General features: G+C 43.3%; 1 protein-coding gene across 1 annotated transcript in view; it reads left to right on the forward strand.

Annotated features, from left to right (window-relative positions):
• Window positions 1-7,145: 7,145 nt before the first annotated feature.
• LOC124050150 (vasorin-like) overlaps window positions 7,146-22,793 on the forward strand; it is a 33,135-nt gene continuing 17,487 nt past the window's right edge. The window contains exon 1 of the mRNA XM_046372363.1: window positions 7,146-7,397. The gene's annotated coding sequence lies outside the window, so the exon portion shown is untranslated. The remainder of the gene's footprint in view (window positions 7,398-22,793) is intronic.

Consider the following 22,793-nt stretch of genomic DNA (forward strand, 5'->3'; position numbering starts at 1 on the left):
TCACTCCGTGGGCTGTGAGAACCACCAGCCTCCCCGGCTGCTGGAGGCCTCGTGCTGTGCTGCGGTCCCTCGACGCACGCACGCAGACACAAACAAAAACACCCACAAACATGTCACAAGTCGACGTATGTTGTATATACACAATCAGACAAGCAGACATAATGGCCCTCGTGGCCTCTTCTTCCAGTTTTCTCTCTAATGTCCTCTCTGATCGCTCAACACAAACACAGCTGTAGAGGCTGATCTGATAAATATGCTAAAAAACTGCAAAAGTATCAGGCCTGAATGTGCTTTGTGGTCATCATAGCAATTATCACACTTATGACTCATGTAACCTGAATTTGTGTTGAGTTATTTTTGATTGTGTGCCATTTCTAAACAGTTCCAGGAGTGGTCTGATAGTAGCTGTTGCAGCACTGCCACTTGGCAGTGGTTTTAGTCTTGCACTCCCCTCCGCAATGCAGTATCAACACTGGAGAAAGGCCTGCCTGCATGGGGGAAAGGACACGCTGAAACCAATCACAGTCTAGTGCTAAGCCCAGGATGCAGGGATGGTACACCTGCAAAATAGTCTGGGCAGGGATTTGTTTTGGAGTCTGGTATTCTCTTCTGGTTAGGGGGTAGGATCAAGCATTGTCCCCTCCACCCCAGCATGACTGTGAAAGTCCCCATTGGTGTATGGTGTCCCAGTACTTTTGTCTATGTAGCGTAGTTTTAGTAACAGCGAGAGTGATAGCAGTGGTAGTGGAAGTAAAGGTGGATTTATGCTTGTGTGTCACAGAGCTGATGCCTCCAGGGCAGCGTCCCTTGATGTTGTTTTCACTGTCAACAGTCTCCACCTGTTCTCCACCTCTTCACGTCGTGTCTCCAGGGGGGCTGTGGCCCCAGTGTGAAGTTAGCATTTTTTAAGGGGATCTCTTCCTCGCCTGCAACATAGCTGCGGCAGCTACAGTGTGTGTGAAGGCGCCCTGTTGCTATGCCATAACCACTTAACAAAAGTAAATGTAAATGTGGCTGCTTGTGCCTCGGTTTTATTTTCTGGATCTTTGCGCTACAACCTCCAAGTCACTGGAGGTTAAGTTCTCACGCATCAAAATCTGTGAACTGCAATAAACTGAATAAATTCTCCCTTTTATTCATTAACAAGCACAGAGATGCAATAGGTGTCAGGCCTTTTACGAGTAATGCTGCATTAAAGCCTGCACTTTGGCAGGTTTATTACAACAATTTTTTCCTAATGAGCCTTTGAGTTCTAATTGTTCAAAAACACACTTGGATTGTTATGTTTGTCTTACAAGTGATGGACAAATTAAAGGATAACAAATGCTGATACTTCGGCACATGGGGCCATCAAAGGGTTTGGTGAGTATGAAGATGTGAGCACATCTCAAGCCAGGAACATCTTTTGGATGGATGGACTTCCTGCTCTGCTCAAACAGACTCGCTGAGTCGACATCAGGGAGGATTAAAGCGTCTTGTGGTGACCAACACCTTACTTACTGAGACGCTTGATGCTGGATTTTTCTTTAACCTGCTTTCCACCTCTGATTATAATGTGCTGTACTGTTTGTAACGCGACGGCGTCCGTCCTCACAAAACGTCTCAGCGCAGCTCATTAGCAGCGCTGAAGACTCTTGAGTGGCGAACTGCTGTGAGAAACGTCATTAACATCTGTTTGTGGTCCGCACCGCGAGGTTGAAGGCTATGTGAAAACAAAACAACAACACTGATGAGGCTGGAGAGTCTGGAGCAGAGACCAAACATGGGTTCCCATGACTGTCACCCCCTCCCCCCTTCCCCCTCCCCTGTTGTTATTTTTCTTCCCTTCTTCCCACTTAGTGCTTATCATTGAATCTCGCCTGCTCTTCCCTTTTCCCTCTCACTTTCTTCCTCTGCCTTTTCTCTTCACTTCCTGTCTCTCCCCGTTTGCTCTTCCCGTTTCTCTCACCCTCTGTCCTTATTCCTACCATCTCACCCTCACTACCCCTGCCCTTTTCTTCTTTCCTGCTCCTCACCCCTTCTCTCAACACATCCCTCCTCCCTCTCAGTCAGAGCTAAGAGGGGGGACGCTGGAGCTGATGGGTTGCGAGTCGCAAGTCTTTCAATTTTCACGACTGAAATAACAGAACAGAAAGAACTGAAAAGGTTTTGGAATAATTATTCAAAGGTCTAAAAGTGTAAAACAATAAAATAAATCTTGCTGTGAGTCTTTTATGGGCTCCATTTTAAATAGTTTAGTTTTAAATGTCCTCACAGTCTGCAATGACCTGAAATACTCTTAAAGCAATATTACTAATGCCACTCCCATACTGCAAACACACACACACACACACACACACACACACACACATACACACACAACCACCATGTCTGTGCCTTCTGAGGCCTGCTGTGTGTGTGTGTTGCTGTGACTGTGACAGGCTACAGGTGGGAACTTCATCATCAGCGGAGAAAAGTTCTATTTATATACCAGAGTCTGAGAGGAGCACCAACACACACACACACACACACACACACACACACACACGGAGGTACGATGACATGGAGATATGTCAAAAGAAAGAAACGGTGCAAAGAGCGAGTGAGACCCATTGTCTGGAATTTCCCTGAAGGCTGAAAGAGACAGACACAAAGAGCAGTTAAAGGACGGAGAAACGAGGAAAAAAAAGAAGACATGGACGCTGTTCTCGTTTTGCTTTGGTGTTCCTGGCTCAGGACCAAACAGCGTCTGACTGCCTCCCCTGGGGAGAGTAACTCCAGGCTTGAATTCCTTTGTGTTATTTCATGTTTTCCTCTCCACCGCAGCAGTTTCTCTGAAACACAGTCTGTGTAGCAGCCCTCATTAAAGGAACCCTGACAATGTCTGCAGTGCTGTAAAACACACCATACAGGCGGCTAAGTGCGGGAGACAAGCACACGCAGACCGGCTCGCATGCAAACACATACACAGCATGCAGGCTGCAAAGCACACATGCAGACAGAAAGGTCAACACACAGTCTCTCTCTCTCTCTGCATGGTCGCACTTTGTTTTCCCGTCTCATTTTCATTCCTGTAAAACGACAAGTTGAGCAGTTTCGGAGTTTGGGAGGGACTGCAGCAGAAAAGCCGGGGTCATTTCCGCTGTGTTGGGGAGGTCTGCGAAGGGTCGAGCCTTCCCCAGCACCGGCTGTGTGAATCACATAAACACTCCCACTTCGTACCCGACCGCTGCAGCCCCCATCTGGTCTCTGCTCACGTCGCAGGAGCCACACTCGGTCTTCTGCGCACCAGACTAGTGGACTAGTTTTGGCATGGGAGTGTTGTTGTATGTCCCGGATGTCCACTGACAGTTCAGTCTTGCCAGACCTGTCCTGCCAGACAGAAGATGCAGTACAACCCCACCCACATGCAAAACTTCATTACCTAAAACCTCAAAACTGAGTATTTATTTGGTTAATACCCTCGTCTGTTAAACTCCAGCCTTAAGTCGAAGACAAGATAACCCGGGTGACATCGTCAGGGTTATTTTCTCACAGAGTCAACAGAAGACATTACACAGTTGTTTTCACAGGCAGAGCAGCACTTCCCATGATGAGCAAACTGACCTTCAAGTGTAAAATTGGCGGAATGACCCTTTGAACTTTCCACTGATATTCCTGCAAATGGAATCTCTAAATACTGGGGTTCAAGTTGCTCCAAAGATGTCATGCACATGCAATTCCAGTCGAGGATACCGAATCCTGACTGATTTTCATTTTGTCTCAGCGGTGACATTTTAACATATTTGGTGCATGACAGAACAGAATAAACCCCAAAATATAAAATATGTGTATAATCCTACAATATAAACTCATCCTCAATGTATTAAACCCCTCAGATTCCAAAAAATGTTTCCCTCAAAAATATCTCACAAGTCTGTACATATCACCACAGTCCACAGAGGATTCATCCTGTGAATTTCTGCAACAAATTTAACAGACATCCAATATATCTATAAATATCGATGGGAAAGATGATTAAATTAACACAGTGAGAGCTGTAACCTCCCTTGTGCATTGATCTGAAATCAGCAGCCAACCCATCAGTCTGGTGTATTGATTTCTTCCCATGAGAAAATCCCACCTCAGTGTGTCATCGTGAAGCAGCAGGTCAAACATGAGCGTGGACGTCCCAGCTTGTTGTGTTTGTTTTCTCGCACTCCTGTCAGAATCTGTTCCTCTTTCACGACCTTGCGAGTGCACTCACACACTCACACAAACACACACACACACACACACACACACACACAAAACACAAGGCAGCTCTTTAATGGGCCCAGTCCCACAGCCCAGCTGGCCTTGCTCAGCGAGCTGAGGCTGCTGATACTGGCCACATACAGTAGATAAAGAGCGAAGATTAAACGATCAAATATTAGTAAACCTGATCCTCTTAAAGGTATATTCTCTGTTTTTTTTTTGTTATTGCATCTACTGTGCCCACAGATCTCCCGTGTTTCCTCGCAGCTCACCCTTCAGTCAGACACATACAGGAAGTCGTCTCTGCCGTAAAACTGCCGCTCGGCATGAGCGACAAAATATACAGAAAAGATGTAAAAACAGAAAGATGTAAGTAAAAAATGAGGCTGTGATTTTAATTTGGTTTTGTGGGAAAGCTGTAGACATTTCATATTCATATGTATCTGTGTGCATGCATGAAAGTGTGTGGTGTAAGTGTGTAATGTGTGAGAGTGTGACCAGCGACCACGTGCAGGTACACTATGTGGACGAAAGTATTAGGACACCTCGCCAATAAGACAGCAGAGACTTCCGGGACATCGCCTTCTAAACACACAGACAGCTTTGCAGCTTTAACAGCTTCCACTCTTTTGTGAAGGCTTTCCACAACATGTTGGAGTGTTTCTGTGGGAATTTTTGTCCATTCGTGCAGCAGAGACGTGTCTGGATGCTTTCAGCTTCAACTTCTAAAAAACAGTTTTAGAGAGCTGTTGATCTGAGAGCAGGACCTGACAAACTGGCAAAATGAGTGTATATTTCACATGTTTTTCTTTTTTTCTAAGATGATAATTTTGATGTAGCTGGTTATACAGGAGCTATCGAACGCCATCATCACATCACGGATTACACTGGTGGATGGGTGGCATTTTTGTCTGCGTCCACGCATGTACATGTCCTATATTTTGTCCTTTAAAAGTAGTGAGCACTTCACACCGCAAGCAATCTTAAAAATTCAGCTTTAATGGAGATTAGTAATGCGTCAGGAATTCGTGTTGCACCAGTCAGATTGCTGCTTACGTCTGTTATTGTTTCAGGAAATATGTCATTGAGCAACATGTTCTGTGAAGAAACACCTCCTGGTGAAAACACAAATCTGTCAGCAAAGACTCACACTGTTGTATCTGTTAAATGTGCCAAATGCACGGATGTGTGTGTCGCTTTGCCCACGTGATCGTTCATGAAACAGCCGTTGCTCCTCTGGGTTCGTGTCCAGGTCACATTTTGCTTTTGTAGACAATTTATTTAAAGCATTTTCTACAAAATCTGACACATCTCCTTTTTACTGTGTGTGAGTCATGTAGATGGAAACTGGACTTCGTGTGCTCATGTTCTGACTTGTCTGTCTGACCGTCTCGTTTTAGACTCACAGATGTCTCGCAGTGTTTATGTGTGTGTGTGTTCGTGTGTGTGTGTACATGCTCACTGGTCAGCCATGCTGTTAAAACGATGGTGAAAACGATGAGAGTTTCGGGTTTCCACCCCCCCCCAGTTGAATTTAGTGTCTCCGTCTGCAGCTCATTTACAGCTTAGGTGACGGGCGGAAGTATTCGATTATTGGTGCACCTGCAGTATCTTTCCCAAGACTGTGTATAAATACACCGGCTTAAAATGGAAAAGTTAAAAGAGACTGAACTGTAGATGCAAAGAACGGTAACGGGCGGGTGAACTTTGGGGACAAAGTTGGCTTGGATTTTTATTTTTATTTTTAAAGAGCAGGTGAAAAGGCTGCGCGTGGTGTGTTTTCTCATGTTGTTCCCCGAACACGTGTGAAGTCAGCAGGTTCAGGTATCAGGCTGACTTTGGAGCAAAGTTTATTCTGCCTTGGAAACAAATATTGAAGAGCAGATTAGTCAGGGGACTGAATCCGTTTACATAAAACTGAATCATTTCCTTGTTACATAAGATAAACACGACAGATGATTTTGTTATTACTTATAACTGCCTTCTGTGGTGTTTGTATTGGTTAGGAGTGAAGAAAAATGAAGCCTCGTTTCTTTTTTGCTCAGGTTTCCAAGCGTAATGGAACTGCTGGCTTTCAGACCTCCACATCCATGTGCTAAGGTCACTTCCTGTAGCTGATTAGGGATTACATCCTCACCTCTGACAAATCTCTCCTCTACAGTGAGCTCGGAGTGAAACACAGAACTGCATTCTCAGGCGTCATTTAGCTGGTACCACTACAAATGTGAAGTACTTGTATTAGACTCAACTCTACTACATTTCAGAGTTGAATATTGTACTTTTTACTCCACTCTGGAAATTAAGATTCGTGCATACAAAACGTAAAAATGTAAAACGTACAGCTGAGATGATTAGCCTGTTAATTGATTAGTCGACCGGCGGAAAATTTATACATTTTTCAAGTAAAAACATTTCATTGTTTCAGATTCAAACTTGAGGATTCGTTACTTTTCTTGGTTTTATGTCATCTCAATAACTTTAATTTATTTTTAATAACGTTGAGGTTTAGTTCTGATGGCACTTCTCACTATTTTCAGTCAGAGGGGAGGCTGTTCTGCACTGAGTGCTTGTACTTTCAATAAAGTAAATTTTCCTCGATGTACTCATATACTTTGACTGATATTGTCTGTGCAAGAGTATGCATATAACACAGCATTTTTACAGTATGACATTAGTGCTTTCACGAGCAAAGGATTGGAAAACGTCCTCCAGGGTACTTAGTCATATTGAGTAATTTTGTACTGAGCTAGACTGAGTGATTTAATTTGTGCAGATGTTTGTGTAATCTACAGGTGTCTCTCTGCAGTGAAGGATAAACCATCTTCTCTGCTCGGGATGTTTTTTGCAGGTGCAGCCTGCGTCGGGGACGCGCACCTCCGCGCGCTGCGGGTTCACATGCGCACCTCCCACTTCCCCCAGCTTGTTTAAGTGCTGCCTCTCTCACTTCAATGAGCGCTATTGTTGAAGAGTCTGTGCGTCCGGCGCACTTGGGTCGGAGCGGAGCGAGTGCGCTGCAGTGATACAACTTTTGGTTTGACTTTCGTGTGGATGCGAAATCTGCTGCGTCAAAGGAAGACGTTTTTGAAAAGGTTTTGCACAGAGATACGCTGACAAAGTGGATAAAAAGTTTGGGTAGAGGCTGCTCGAGCGCATTCCCGCGGACTTTGGATTACTTTACTAAGGTAAGCTTCTCCTGCACCTCTCGCGCACGAAGTGCAGGAGTGCGTTTTTGTGCATAACGCGAATGACTGAATGTGCCCGTAACTCCGTGTGGTTCTCTGTTCAGATGAACGCCACTGAGCTGCCTTTGAGGCGAGAGAGACCCTCCTTGTGTTTGAAGTCTTTCAGATGCTGTCTTATCGATTACGACCACAGAGTTAATCGGTTATTCTGTAAACTTGTGACAGTCGGAGAGGCTGTGATAATTGATCGAGCGTCAGCTTCGTGTAGTTCCTGTACTCGGCCGGTCTGACACGTGAAAGCTGCCCTGTGGCCGGTGACTTTGTCAGGGTATCCTCACATTCCTCTCCCGGCGCACGGGTCGCTATCTCGGGTCAGGATCTGCCGGCCAGGCGCGCTCAGAGGGACGCACGGACAGGAGAGACACAGAGAGGAGTGTTTCCTGCAGAGAGACGTGGAAACAGGATTAGCTCCTAGCGTGTTTGAGTCTAATGTGGCGGATTAGAGGTCGTTATCTGCCCCTCCACGGTTTCTCTCACTTGAGGCTGTTTGCTTTCCTCTCATATGGGTGACTGTAATCTGCGTGCTTGGCTGCTGATCCCCAGAGACAATTCAAGATATCCCAGTGAGGAACATAAGCTCTCCGAGTTACTATTTTGCTGATCGGTTAATCAAATTTTCAGGCGGATTTTCCTTTTTTTTTGGTTCCAGCTTCTTAAACGTGACGATTTGTTGCTTTTTTTTTTAAAAAAAAAAAGATATTTGGACAAAATCTGCAATTTTTTTAAACGTTTTCAGGCATTTCAAATTCATCTACAGAGAAATGAATTAGCAATGAAAAAAGCTGCAGCCCCACTCGTTCTGCTTCCCTTAACAGAAAATATTGCAACAGAAGTTTAATCATCAATTAACTATTTCCAAGAAAGGAAATACAAAATATTTCTCAGTCGTGGGGAATTGTTGCTTTTCTGGTTTTGAGCTGTTGTTTGCCAACTGAAAGCCAACTGAAGATGTTTTTCACAGTTTAAAGACTGAAACCTTCATCAATTAGCCTGAAAAATAATCCAGAGATTAATCATTAATGAAAGAACTTTTGAAATTGGCGAGTTCCTTTGGACAGTTGTGAATTATTGTGCAGCTGCAGTCGAATAAAATGTAGGAAAGAAGCTAAAACACACATTTAAGTGATCTTCATTCACAGCCGGACTTAAAACCAACCTGCACTCGATGGTGTTCGTCAGCAGCACACCAGCAGTGTGTTCACCACAGTCTAAATCCACACAGTGACATGCCGACTATCAGCTGCTGCCTTTGTGGAGTTCACTTACAGTAACTCTCTCCAAAACTGATATTAGTGAGCAGGCAGAAAAACAAACTCGGTGTGCAGTATGGGAAAAGCAAAGAAAGGTGGAGTAAAGAGGGATGGAGCGCAGTACTACAGGAGAGAGCGAGAGCAAAGCAAACATTCCTGACTTGGTGTCTCAGCAATTTAATTAAGGTTTTTGTGAGATGCTGCAGCGAGCACCTCGAGGTGAAAGCTTAACCCCGCCTCCCTCCCCCCCGTTTCCAGCTTGGACTAATCCCAAGGGTCAGGTAATAAGTGTTTGGGTCATACCACCATGACAACTAAATAGAGGCAAACTGGAAGGAAAGCTCCCCAATCAGAGAGTTAATAACCCCATGAAGGCAGTTAAGAGGTACAAGGTGATGAGGATGAGGAGAGTCATGGATTGTATAGCCTGTGTGTGTGTGTGTATGTGTGTGTGTGTGTGTGTGTGTGTGTGTGTGTGTGTAGCTGAGATCTAAGTTGTTATCAGCCACGCCGACTTAAAGCCCCTCCTCTTAGTGGGGTTTAAGTGTGCCCTGTGGTGATCTGATGTTACACACACACATACACCCACACACACGCTCACACACGCACACACACACACCCTCCCTTCAGGTCAGATTTCGGTCACTGTACCACTGGTTGGGGAGATTTTTATAGGCAAATAAAAGTCAGTGACACAACTGGCTGTTCTTATTTTCTGACTAACTGAATTCCTGAAACTTGTTTCTACTTTAAATTTTCGCTGTTTCTAAAGCACTGATATAATCTGTTTTCTCCGTCATCCCTTTGCCGTTCTCCACATCCACAGTATTTGACATGCACAGATGTGACATTTTTACCACCGCACAGAGGCTCGTTTCCAGCCTCGCCCTCCTCCTCCTCCTCCTCCTCCTCCTCTTTTGTTCTGATTCCTGTTCAGTCTGTTTTCCAGCTCGGTTTTCTGCCGTTAGCCCAGTATTTTCTCCAGATTTCATGTACAACACAGTGTCAGACTGACTGTCACTCAAGCCCCTGTGATACCCAAACCCATCATCAGACTCAGCACTTTGTTTTTAAAACATTTCCCTCTGCAGTGTGGTTAAAATGAGGAAAAGGGCAAAACGTTAAGTTAAAAAAAGGCGAACAGTTAGTGTTGGACTGTAACAGGACACAATTTCCAGACTGCATAAAGAAAGTCAGACACGCCACACGCCCGAACACAACTCCAGCCTCCACATCCCTGCTTTATTTTTCACCGAAAAACAGTGCTTCAAACATTACTTCCTGTATTTGCACTGGACTTTAATGGAGAGTGTGAACGCACCATGCAGGCTGATGTCCAGGCCTTCACAATGATTTCCTCTTTTACTGACCTTTCTTCTCTCCCTGAAGGCATTTCCTTCCAGATTTTGACTAAGTTAAAGAAACAGCAGATGTCAACGCTTCCATCAGTTCTTTCATGATTATTAATGTTAAGACGACGAAGTCTTCTCTAACTTCACTCTGTAGCCACCGTGTGCAGACCCTGTGAGAGCTGCCTGCTTTTTAAGATGTCAGGTTTTTTGACTCACTTTTTCCAGTTTAAGTAAGTGAGAGATAATGACACAAACAGGCGCAGTACATGACTGAAACTCACACCAACACGCTGAACACACCAACAAATAAAAATATTGTACGTGTGTCCTCTGCACAGTGAACATGCTTACATACTGTGCTGCACACAGGGACACACAGCAGGAGCGAACGACTTCCAGTTCTCACATGCATTTTCGTCAGAAAATCTATAAATAGTGTCTGACTTTGGCGCCACCCGGTGGTAGTAATCAGAACGATGCTGGGGCAAACAGCAAAGCTCGAGTTGCTAGAATGAAGAACATATTGGAATATGAAACCTTACTGTAAGACGCTCTTATGAAATAAATTCTACTTGTGAATTTAAACCAAATGGAATTTCACCCATCATTTTGAGCAAGAGAAAAACCACGGCCACAGAACAACTTGGCTTCTTATTTCTCCTGCTTCAATCAAGCAGAAAATCAAACTGCATTGTAAAAAAGAAAAAAGTGGAAGCGGAAGAAATCTCGATCTCTCCCTCGTCTTGCCGTTGTGCAGATGTATAAGTGGGTGGGTCGAGCTGCTTGTCAGCTCATTTGGGAGCGTTTAAAGCAGCGGAGACCACGCAGATGGAGCGGACGTCCAGCATCAAGCCGCTGACTGCTGATAAATCATTCTGCTCGGCTCAGTCATTAGGCTGCACAGGGCTGAGTTCCTGCTCTTCAGCCATACTGAAGCCATTTGCAGTGACAAACTGTTCTGATAATGTATGCTGGCCGTCGTTTGTTTTCCTAGTTGTTCCATTTTTGTTCAAGCATTTGGCCAATGCATTTTCTCCAATGATCCAGTTCAATCTAACCTCGATTAGAGGCACAAGTATGATTGCTTTTATGGTGATTGATCTCTTGAAGAGGGAGAAAATGTCAGCCACCATTCCCGAGACCCCATGCTGACATCTTTGATTTGCTTGTTTTGTTGATTTGCACTGATGTGAAGATTAAAACAGACTCGTGTTTGAGAAGCCGTAACCAGACAGCGTTTGCAGTTTTTATTCGATGCTGCAGTGGTGTCAGTATCAATTATACTGTGCTGATAATTTTTAAATAGTAGGATTTATTGGCCAGTTACAGCATTTTGCATCAGTATTTGTTAAACTCTGTATTATACTCTGTTATAGTTAATGTTACACCCTCACATCTGCATCTTGTCTAAAGCAGCTTTAACACAAATTTGCTGAACATACTTGTTTAAATGGGGGCAGTGATTGGAGAGATATTGCTAAATTTGGTTTCTGTTTTCGACGCCATAAAAAGACTCACGTTACGTCTTTACAAGGCTCCATGACACCAGAGGAATTCTAGACTCAGACCTACAACAGGCTGAGACTTAACATGCTCACCAGAGGGGAACTTCTGCTGTCCCAGAGGTTAACCCCCCGCCTCCACCCCTCCACCCCCCCGGGGGAGGGTTTAGGGGTTGCTACTCCTTTACTAACCCATGAAGCGTGTCTCTCAGTACCTCCCACCCGTCATCCTCGCAGTGTGTAGTATAAACACAGTGTTTCAGTAGGAAGGTAAAGAGCGTGACACATACAGACTCCTCGTAACATTCCTCCTCTGCAGTACCAGGAGGCACCAGGACACAAAGATGCCCCCAGCAGCAGGTCTGTGGTCAGATTACCCAGTGCTGAAATACCAGGATGACATTATGACAACAGTTTTGATAATATCAGCAGTTTGGCCCTCAGTTCATATCGTTTGTTGAAGTGTTATAATTCATATTTTAGTTTTAGAATTTATATTTAGACCAGTTGTAGTATGTTGGATTTATCTTAAACATGTGCTGTGGAGAAAAGGGCAGTTTTGAGGTGTTGCTGAATTCAGAGGAGGCAGTCAGGAGAGAAAAGCAGAATAAAAGTCAACTTTCAACTTTTACACTTTTCCTCTGTAAAATGCAAGAAGACTAAAACATGATTGATGTGTCTTTTGAATCTTAATGTGCTTAGTGGCAGCTGCACAGCAGTAATAAAGACATGCACAACTTGCATGGCTGTAATGCGTATTAAAAATACAGGTTAGGCCATACAGCCACAGACTGTCCGCACCAGATGCTTCAACTGCACCGACATCCACCTTAATAATAAGTTCAAGCACACCCACAGAAACCCTCTGACAGAAGTTCTGCACACAGTCAGCTTCCATGACTTGATACCTTGTGCGCAAACTAAACCTGAGAGCTCATATCAGTGTGTACAGTCTTTAGGTTGCCTGCCACCTCACTTCTAAAGCTGCACGGAGTCACGATGGGACCGTCAAGGTAGATGTAATCAACGTCAGACAGTTTTTACAAACTCAATCTAAATGCATATTTAGTAGCGTTACTGATTGATTCAGGTCCAAATCTTCACATTTTAGTGTGAAGTATTTGAATTTTCTGTTTTGTGTTATAGATATGCACAGCGACTGCCCTCTACAGGTTGAAACCGGCTATTACAACTGAAGGTCGTTGAGAGTGAGGAGCGGTTTTAGAGGATTACGTGGATTTAATATCGTGACTGACTTGTTTCATTGTGCTGTCAGCACAGATTTTGACTTTGGTGTTAATCTTATAGTTAGTTCAGTGTAGGTTGGCTTTAGACACTTGTTAGGTAGCAGGCTAGCTTCAGCTTGTAGTTAAACTTTGTGCGTTTTAGAGAGTTGTTTGGTTTAGCATCGGTTAGTTTTATTATTCATTAGCTTGTGGCAACACGGGTCAATGCTGTTGCTTTCTCGGCTGCACAAACACCAGCGGATTGTGGTGTGAGGACCCAGAGAGGCAGCGACTGTATATACAGAAAGCTTTTATATTGTGACTCGACACCTAATCTATCTGAAGTCCTTAAGATAACATGTCCGTGCGCCTCCGTCCCTCGACAGCAGCCACAGCACCACCTGAGGGCGAGCGGAGGTGTCTGTGTGAGTGGTTGTAGTGGGCGGTGTGGTGGATTAGGGAAACTCCTCCTCACAGCCCCCTTTTTCCTGAGCCTCTGTTTTCTCCTGAGGGCACATAGTCTGGTTGTACACACACACACACACACACACACAGGCTGGAAGTAGACATTGTCCCGGGGGCTGCAGGGCCTCACAAAGCACTTCAAAGGGTGGAGGTCTGGATGTGTGAGGTTCCAAACTCCTCAAAGGCACAACAGGTGAAGAGTGAAGCCGAGTGACTAACAGAAGTCAACCGGCGGTGCTGATCACCACTGACGCGTACGCTGAAGTCCGAGCTCGTGTGCAGCACGCCGCAGGTATGTGTCAGGACGTGTGAAAGACTATCGAGCCGCAGTTGCCTCAGGTGTAAGTTTGGGGGAATGTGTTTTTGTGTTCATGTGCGTCTGCATCCAGAAGCACATGTAGTGTCATGTTCCCGTTTACTCTCCTCGTGTTGTACAACTGACATGCAAACCCTGCGTCTGTGCAGCAGAAAGTCTGTGTGCCTGTTTGCCCTTGTAACTCCTGAAAATGTTTTTTGGTTTTTTTCGTAGTGACATTAATGCAGATAAACTAAAAGTGACTAACAAGATAACAAAATAACTTTCTTTGTTGTTTTACTTTGCTGCCCTGAAATAGTAAAGCTTGCTACATTATATTCCCCCTCATTTTATACAAAGTTATGCTTCTGAGTGATAATCCTGTTCACATCCTGTAAGAAACTTGAACATAATTAAAAGAAACCGATCAGAAAATGTCAACACCAGTAGGTTAAAACCATTAAATGTATTATTAATCTATTTAAAGTTATTTTTTTTCTCCGAGGTTGCATATAAATGTAAATTATATAAATTTCTACATTTTATCATACAGGAAGGATCATAAATTTTTCCATTAAAATGCTGAACAATTAATTTTAACACTGACTTCTGAACAACTTTTGATGTGGAAATCAAGCAGCATTTACACAATATTTTAACCAAATATCAGTGGTGAAAAATGAATGCAAAATGTGTCAGAATGAGCATTAAATAAGGGAAGAACTGGGCTGAGGTGACCCACTTTGTTCTTATGTTTTTACACATAAAACTGCAGATTTTGATCTGCCATTTCAGATACTGGTGTGCCTGGTCCTTTATGATAAATGTAAAGATAAGAATATTATACGGCGGTGTTGATATTTCCTTTTCCTTGCCAAGTTCTGGTTGGATGTCTTTGGTTTTTGTAGGCATTTTCAGGTTCATTGCATTGGATTCAGACATGTTATTTAATCTCGTCATATGAGAAAGTGTATATTTTACTATTAGTCGAAAAGTATTTGGATGAATAGCAATGAGAAGTGGATGAGATTACTGAAATCAGACTCCAGTTGGTGTCCCAGCAATCTGAGGCTGCTGAGAGCTCAATGTCAGATTTGTTCTGAAATTGAGTCGGAGGATGTATTTAAAGTTCATTATAGATTACTAGAGTGTGTTGTGCATTACTTAATGAGACAAGATGTGCAACTGTGTAATAACGCGGCCCTTCATTAGGGGAGACGTGCTACAGTACAAGTATATCAACAACACTGACAGAACAGCTGTGGCTGTTATGAAGAAGATTAGAGCTGCTGAGAAGATCAGAGACACGCACGCTCACCAGTCCACACACACGTGCACACACACACACACACATGCACACATATTCAGGATAAGATGTCAAACAAAAGCAAACCAGCATACTTTACTGGTTTTAACAAAGAGCACAGGTACAATCACTTACAATGGTTGTTGCACAGACAGTCTCTCTTTTCTCCGTCACACACACACACACACACACACACACATTCACACACACACACACACACTCACACAGAGTCCTCTTTGGAGGCCTCGCTGCAGCTGGCAGAGGATTAAGAGGTCAGAAGTCAAAGGGGGGAACCAGTCAACCCACAGACCTCAACAAGAAACTGACAAAGCAGAAGAAATGCAGGCCAAAGAGAAGGAGACGTACAGGGAGACGGCGTTGAATCAGAGTCAAATTTACAATCCACGTTGTCCAAACGAGAAGAAATCTGCCCTGCTGAGACAGTCCCACACAAGAGAGTACATCCTGTGGTTTGCATTCGGCCCGAAGCCGACTGTCTGATGAAGCTCGGACCACCGCAGAAAGACAAACAGATCAAACCAGCACGTTCAGGCTTGTGCAAGATGTTCGACTGTTACTGACTTGTTTATCGTAATGAGAGCAGGTTAAGGTCACAATTTCGACAGTTGCCTTGGCTCTGAATGTCAGAGATTTTGTCAGGCTTGTGGCGTTTTGAAAGTAGAAAGATGAGCTGCATGTGATAACAGAGAGACTAAATCATCATTATCAATGTAAGTAGAGCTTTGGTACAGTTAACTTTCTAAAATAAATAACTCTTTATTTCAGTGAATATTAGATATATTTTTTCCCTCATGCCAGAGGGAAAGCAGAGTTAACTTATTAGTCGGGAAATTTCTGACCAGTTGCACATTTTAACCACAAAACATCTTTGATATTTTTCTAGAGCCTGACAACATCTGCTTCCACTGTTGCAACAAGGAGCCCATTGAAACTTAAAAAACTCAATAAATCACAAGAGGAAAAAAAAAAGATCAAAGAGACAGGCTAAATGATTCGTATAATACAAAGCTTTCAAATAAAACCTCTGTGGAAGTGAAAGTGTTTCTGTAAATTAAACAGTGCTGCTGTGAAAAAGGGGCAAATGCTGGGCAAAGGTGCACATTTTATTGTTTATGGGTGACTCTGTAATGTTTGGTCTACTCTCTAACAAGAACTGAAATATTACAATATGCAGAAAGCTGAGAATAATTACACCAACAACATTCACAAACAACTTTAAACGGCTGTGACTGTTCAGTATGAACACTTTGAAGCAGTTGATTTGAATTGGCAAGCCACACGTTATTTCCTCATCGTTGGCACTTGGCGTGTTTGTTGAGTGATGAACCCTCTTCTGCAAAATCTGAGCTATTTGGCAAAACATCTTTAAGTGTGGTCATGCTCTTAGCATTAGCGTAAAAAGTGTCAAAGACAGAGACACTAAACAGACAAATCAGGTTTATTTGATGAAAAAAATGGTCATTGCAGTTTATGAGCGCTCCCTTTGGCTTTCTAAGTCAGTGCTGTCTCAGATGAAGCATCAGTCAAAATTGCCCTTAACTTGACTCTTTCCTTTACAGGTCCTCTGCCCACTATACCCAGTGTAGCAAACTGTGTCCGTGGGCAAGCCTGCGGTATTTTTAATTTGAACATCTTGTTCACAGATGAGAAACGAAAGCCACTTCAAAGAGGGTGCAAGCAGATCAGAAGTTCTGCTGCAGCAGCTTTTGATGCATGTTGGTGTGGAGGAGAGTGAATAGTGTGAGTGTTTGTCCTTTGTGTGTGTGTGTGCGTGTGTGCGTGCGCATACTACAAAAAGGACAGAAAACACAGACGGCGTGCACGAAAGTTAATAATAAAGTAAACGTCAATTAAATTAAAATACAGAGTCTGGGTGGGGTGACATTTTGGATCATTTTGTGCCCTCAAACTGAATTTTTTGTTGTTGCTAGTTTGGTCAGTTGGCAAGGAGTTAGCAGCAAGCTAGCAGCTGTTTTTCTGGTGAAAATCCAGTCAAAAAATAGTGTTAAGTTTATCACATTCATTCCAAAACACACTCTTTGTACTATACAGTGTTAATCTGACACTGGATGCTATGGTTGTTGGTAAATTGGTTGGCGCTCCTTGTCTTCTCTCTGCTAACTTGCAGCTAGTCGCTAACACACACTGCGGTGTAAATAAGCAGTGAATAAACTTGTCAGGTCAGAGATCAGATAAATGTGGTCAGTTTTACTTCTATGATATGGTACTGAGAAATTTACTTCAGGTAGTATGGCAGCCAAAAATGTGGGTTGCCTTTACAGTACCATTAACATTTACAGACTGACCGGTCCTGCTGTACTTAATTCATGAGATCACTTACAGAGGTGCAAATCTTTCATTAGACAGTCCACTAATATTAAATTGTCCTCTGATACCTGCTCTTATTTAGTTTTATGGAGGAAACAAGCAGTATTTATTTCCATGTGTCCGTTATGTGTAATCTATCGGTGCACTAGTGACGGCTGCTAGCTAAACCAAGACGCTCCATAAACACAGACGGACCAAGAAGTCCAAAACAAGCAGTCAGCAGGTCAGTCAGCTGCAGAAACGCTGCTTTGTACCTCTGATGAGGCCAAAACACACTAGACTGTTCCTCTCATTGGAACAGATGGGGCGTATTTAACGAACTGAGGTTGCAAAGATTGATGGAGCAATCTCACAGCCTCTTAGCAGAAAATGAGCTTAATATATCTGTGTTGGCTTTGATTAAGTTGCTGGTCAGTTCAGAGACTTCTGGCCCTCACTAAACCCGCTGCTCATTAAAAAGTGACTGCTGCCATTATTCAAAGGGATGGATTTGTGTGTGTGTGTGTGTTTGTGAGTGTGTGAATGAGAGTGTGTGTAATTGTAACAAAGTTTGTTACATTTCCTATAGTTTGCCGGTTGTTAAAGGTGCACCAGATGCACCATGAACTTCACTTGTTGTTCTACATGAGCTTCATTTCCTCATATTATTATTTCTGCTCCATTATAAGAGAATGCAGTCTGCACTCCATACTCCAAAAAAATTAAGGGTAACAGCACATCAGGGTCAGCACGCAGCTGAATAAGCAAATAACAGTGGACATGCAGTAAAAACTGCAGGTTTGCTCAGTGACGCCCCCACGGTTGAAACAAACATACAGTATTTTCATAACTGGGAGCTTGCAGAACAGCTTAGCCAGCGCTTTGTTTTAACCATCTCTGTGGCTCATCATGCAGTTCCTGTAAGATTATCTTCTTATCTTATCTTCCAATCCCTCAAAGGGGCAACACTGCAATATGCAGAGTTTAAGTGAAGTGGAAACCATGAGCCCTCAAGCAGGCCTGCTATGAAATCAACTTTTTAAACAGAATTTGTTGCATATGTGGTCCTGAACTGAAATCAAAAGGACTTTGTAGGCCCAGTTGTGACCCGTAATGATGTCTACAAAGAAAATGAAGATGTGAAATGACAGGACGATCCGCATTTGCTGTAACATGATTTTCATAGAGGAGTTACATTCTTTTCTGTTAGCTACCTGAGGTCGAGCTGTGATTGATTTATGGGAAAATGCGTATGTGACTTAAGAAAAGGCGTGCATACCTGAGTGTATACTCACAGCTGTTATGGCCAAAGCCAACACGATGAAATCAGTTTTGAGAGCTGTCCAGTTTCCATCTTTGAAGACATTCACACTTGGGATCATGGCTGAACTGCACATGCTCAGAAACTTGTGCCGTGTTTGGTTGTCGCCAACTAATCTTCCCATAAAATCGAACACACCAGATAATATCTTCAGAAGAATCTTAATGAAGCATGGCATCACTTAAGTTCAAAAATACTTCAAACATTCAAATTAAATTCAACTGTTTCCATGAAAAATGAAAAAACTATTTGGCAATGTTTGACTTTTTCAATCCCTCAATTTCTGTATATTTTAATGAAGACTGAAAGTGGCTCAAATTTTTAAAACAGCCAAGCCATAATTTACCCTGAACAGCACAGTGTTTCAAAAAGGAGGGCATTATTTATGCTATCAGTGCAATCAAATGAGGTCACTCAGAGTTTCTGTGGGAGTCTGTGAATGTGTGTGTGTGTGTGTGTGTGTGTGTGTGTTTATACACTCTCCACAAACACAACATCATTCTTCTCTCCATCCCCTCCCCAAACTTCCCTACAAGCCTCAGGGTTTTTTCAGGGTCGTGTGTCAGCGCCCAGTCTGCGGTGGAGCGTGTCGTCGCCGTTCCTTCATATTTGTCTTCCTCATAGGCCAGTTATTTTACCACAGTGCAGCGAGGCCTGCAGAACACTTGCATACAAGTTAAGTGTTTGTGTGCAGGCAGAAAGAAGCGTGGCCGTTAGGCTTTGACACAGGCCGCAAGAAGTTAACACAACTTTTTCACTCAGTAGCTCAATAGCTTTAAGCTCATTGGCCACTAGTCAACATTGTTTAGTGGCTATTTGTGGTGTCATGTTTGGGGCTTTTACTGCCTTTAGTCTGACTGTACTGACTTGTTCTTTTGTGGCTCTGTTGCCTTCTGTGACCGCCTAAGGGCCTCCCAAACGGGCGAGGACATGGACAGCTGTGGACAGCACAGATGCGTACTTGTGTTTATACTAACTTATCATAACTTACTTAACTCGTAACCGGGAGAGAGTCCTGCCTGAGTCATATCAGACAGATTTTCATTAGCGGCAGAAGTTGCTTAACAATGAAGGCAACAAATGCTACTCATCTCTTTTGGTTCAAACTACATGCCGATGACCTTTGGTTTTTCCGTTCAGCTTAACTAGTGGCGGCTAGTCTGTACTCTTACAAATCATTTTCCACATTACTGTACGAACTCTACCATAGGCCATTTGTGAATCATTTTCCAGATTTGTAATCACTGTCAACAAGTCGCTGCGTCGCTGTGCATCAACATCAACAGCATTGCTGATCTCCACAAAAGTCAGATTGTGTCCTTCTCTTCTTCCACCAGCCCCAAAACTGACTTTAATTCCTTGTCCCATAAAATAAAAAAAGTATCAAAACACGAGAGATAAAGTTAAATCTCAAGGAAGGAAAAGGCTGAAAAGAAAGCAAACAGAGGGGGGAAGACAGAGCACTGAAGTGACATGTGACCCGATTTAGTTAAATCACCTGTGGAGTCAACTGAGCTGCTTTTTCGTCTCTTATTTGAGGTGAACGTTCACAAGTTTGATGTTTGTCACTTGTGATAGCGAATCAACACACACGAAGAGAGAGAGCCTGGTTTCTGTTATGATTAATGGTCTGTAGAGGAGCTAAGCACTCTGATGTGTGCGTGCGTGTGTGTGATGTCATCAGTAGTGTGAGCGCATGCTGCTTGGTGAGTTACAGCGAACATCAACCCCAAACTCATCATAAAATCTACAATTTTCAGTTATTTTTGGTGAGTGATGGCTTGTGATCGTGAACGAGTGTTTTAAACAAAAGTGTGAGCTGCAGTGCGAGCTTCACGCGACTGCAGCTCGAAAACTGGTTTTCTGCTCAAACAGCACAAGATGAACTTTGTGCAAACTAAAATTAGTTTTCCTTCTCTGTGTGCAGTCACAAAGGGTTGTGAACATGGCTGCCCTCCCAGGACACATCTCACACATCTGTAGCTGCTTTCACCCTGTGAACATAATGGCAGGGATCAGGTCTGGTCTTGTAAAACTGATGGAGCAGACGGACCCAGCGTGACTCTGAACCACACCGCAAAGAGTTAAAAACACGATTTTGTGTTCCTGTGTAAAATGCGGCCTTTGTTTCTGGGTCATGAACCAGCCGAGGTCACTGGCTTTAACTGAGCCAAACACACACACACACACACACACAGCAGTTCAGTTTGCACTAATTGATTCCCCTTTCAGCACAGACAAGAGTGAGAGAGGGTGTGTGTGTGTGTGTGTGTTCGTGTGTGTTTACTTTAAAGGATCTGTCAGGAGTTTAAGTAAATAGATAAGTGACAAAGTAAACATCCATCCCTCACACTCACTCACACACACACACACACACACATGCCACGCACACACACGCCAAAATAACACCAGTGATTCATTTCTGTACACGCACATTAGTGGTTGCACTGCATAATAAATTGTTCTGTGTTCATAATTTTATGAAGGTGAACCCATTTGGCAGTTACAATCAAATTATATTTGTGTGTGTGTGTGCATGTGTGTGTGTGTCCTAATTGGAAGTCTCTCAGTAAATCCGTCCACACTGGCTGACCTAACACTGGGTTAATGAGGTGATCCAGCAGCAGGAGACTGTTGGTCTTTGGGCCAGTTTGTGTGTGTGTGTGTGTGTGTGCATCTGGTCAAGGATTTAAGTGGGTGCAGCAGAGACGGGCGTTCAGGGTGTGAAGTTGCATTTGCACTTGAGACAAATATGATATGGAGTCGCATGATTGTAAATAACGGCACTGATTGTTGCTGATTTTCCTGTTGGCCATGTCTGGAAATTTCCAGCACAAATTAGTTAGCTGGTTTTGGTGAAGACAGCAGTCCCATGACAATACCAAGCCGTGCAAAAGAAGAAGAAGAAAAAAGAAAATTCTCCAGCATGCATTTTGGAGCTTAGTGCTGAAGCTGCAGTGATGTCTGAAATGCACTATATAGACAAAAGTATCCAGACAGACCTCTTTTTGGGGCTGCTTTTCAGGGGTTGGGCTCAGCCTCTGACTTCCAGTAAAAGGAAATCTTAACCTCTTAATCTTAACAGTGCCCAAAGCAAAGCTCCATAAAGACATGGTTAGATGAGTTTGGTGTGGAAGAACTTGGCTGAGTTCTGACCTCAACCCCATCCAACACCTTTGGGATGAACTGGAACAGAGATTGTGAGCCAGGCCTTTTGGTCCAACATCAGTGTGTGACCTCACAAATGCTCTACTGCATGAATGGGCACAAATTCCCACAGAAACACTCCAACATGTTGTGGAAAGCCTTCACAGAAGAGTGGAAGCTGTTAGAGCTGCAAAGCTGTCTGTGTGTTTAGAATGAGATGCCATTAAAGTCCCTGTTGGTGTGATGGTCAGGTGTCCCAATACTTTTGTCTATATAGTGTCAGTTGTGAGCACATTTTTATGTACTTTAGCACAGAGTTGACCTGTAATACATGTATGACAACGTGTCAGTGTCTACAGAGTTCCCAATCCTGTTTGGGTGGCTGACAGATTGGGGTGTGAGTGGAGGCACATGCATCAACAAAATTTCAGCCAGTTGACTATTTCTAAGTTCGTAGTAAATAAATCTCCAGGTTCTATTCAATGGCAACGTGACTTTGAATGCAGGAAGTTGTGTATCCTTTCTGTAGCCAAGTGGAAAATAAGGGTGGAGAAGGGGTGGCATGCAGTACATCCAACTATGCTGCAGGAGTGATGAGTTTGTGTCCTGTCACAGACGTGGATTTAATCAACACATTTATTTGTTTTTAACTGTAACCATGTTTTTTTCCAAGTGTTTCAGTTGTTAACCTTAAATCTGCTTCAACCATATTTTATTTTCCATAATCATAGCTCAGTGCAGAGACTGCATAGCAAGTGTGGAGCCAGAGAATGTCAGTGTGTCCAGACGCAGATGTTGCAGAAAACATGATATTGTAAAATGTTGGCGTTGGATGGAGGACAACATTGTGGAATGTAATGCACGGTTTGTCTCCAGTTTTGTCTGGTATGAGGGCTGTACAGACGGTGAAGCTAGGTTCACATGGGGCTTGAGTCAAATTGAACATATTTATATATTTGACAGGGTGGCGACTTTACTGTGATGAGTCGGCCTCTCGCTGTCACCACTGGAGTCTCATCTGATGATTTGCAGCATGTGTGTATTGAGTTTGGTTTGTCAGCTGCTATTTTTAAGTCTTGAAGTATCCTCACTGAAATAGGACCAAATTAAAACAAGTTCAGTTTTTCTTTTTCTTTCCTGCTTT

This window comes from Scatophagus argus, chromosome 2 (assembly GCF_020382885.2).
Source record: "Scatophagus argus isolate fScaArg1 chromosome 2, fScaArg1.pri, whole genome shotgun sequence".
NCBI classification, from domain to species: domain Eukaryota; kingdom Metazoa; phylum Chordata; class Actinopteri; family Scatophagidae; genus Scatophagus; species Scatophagus argus.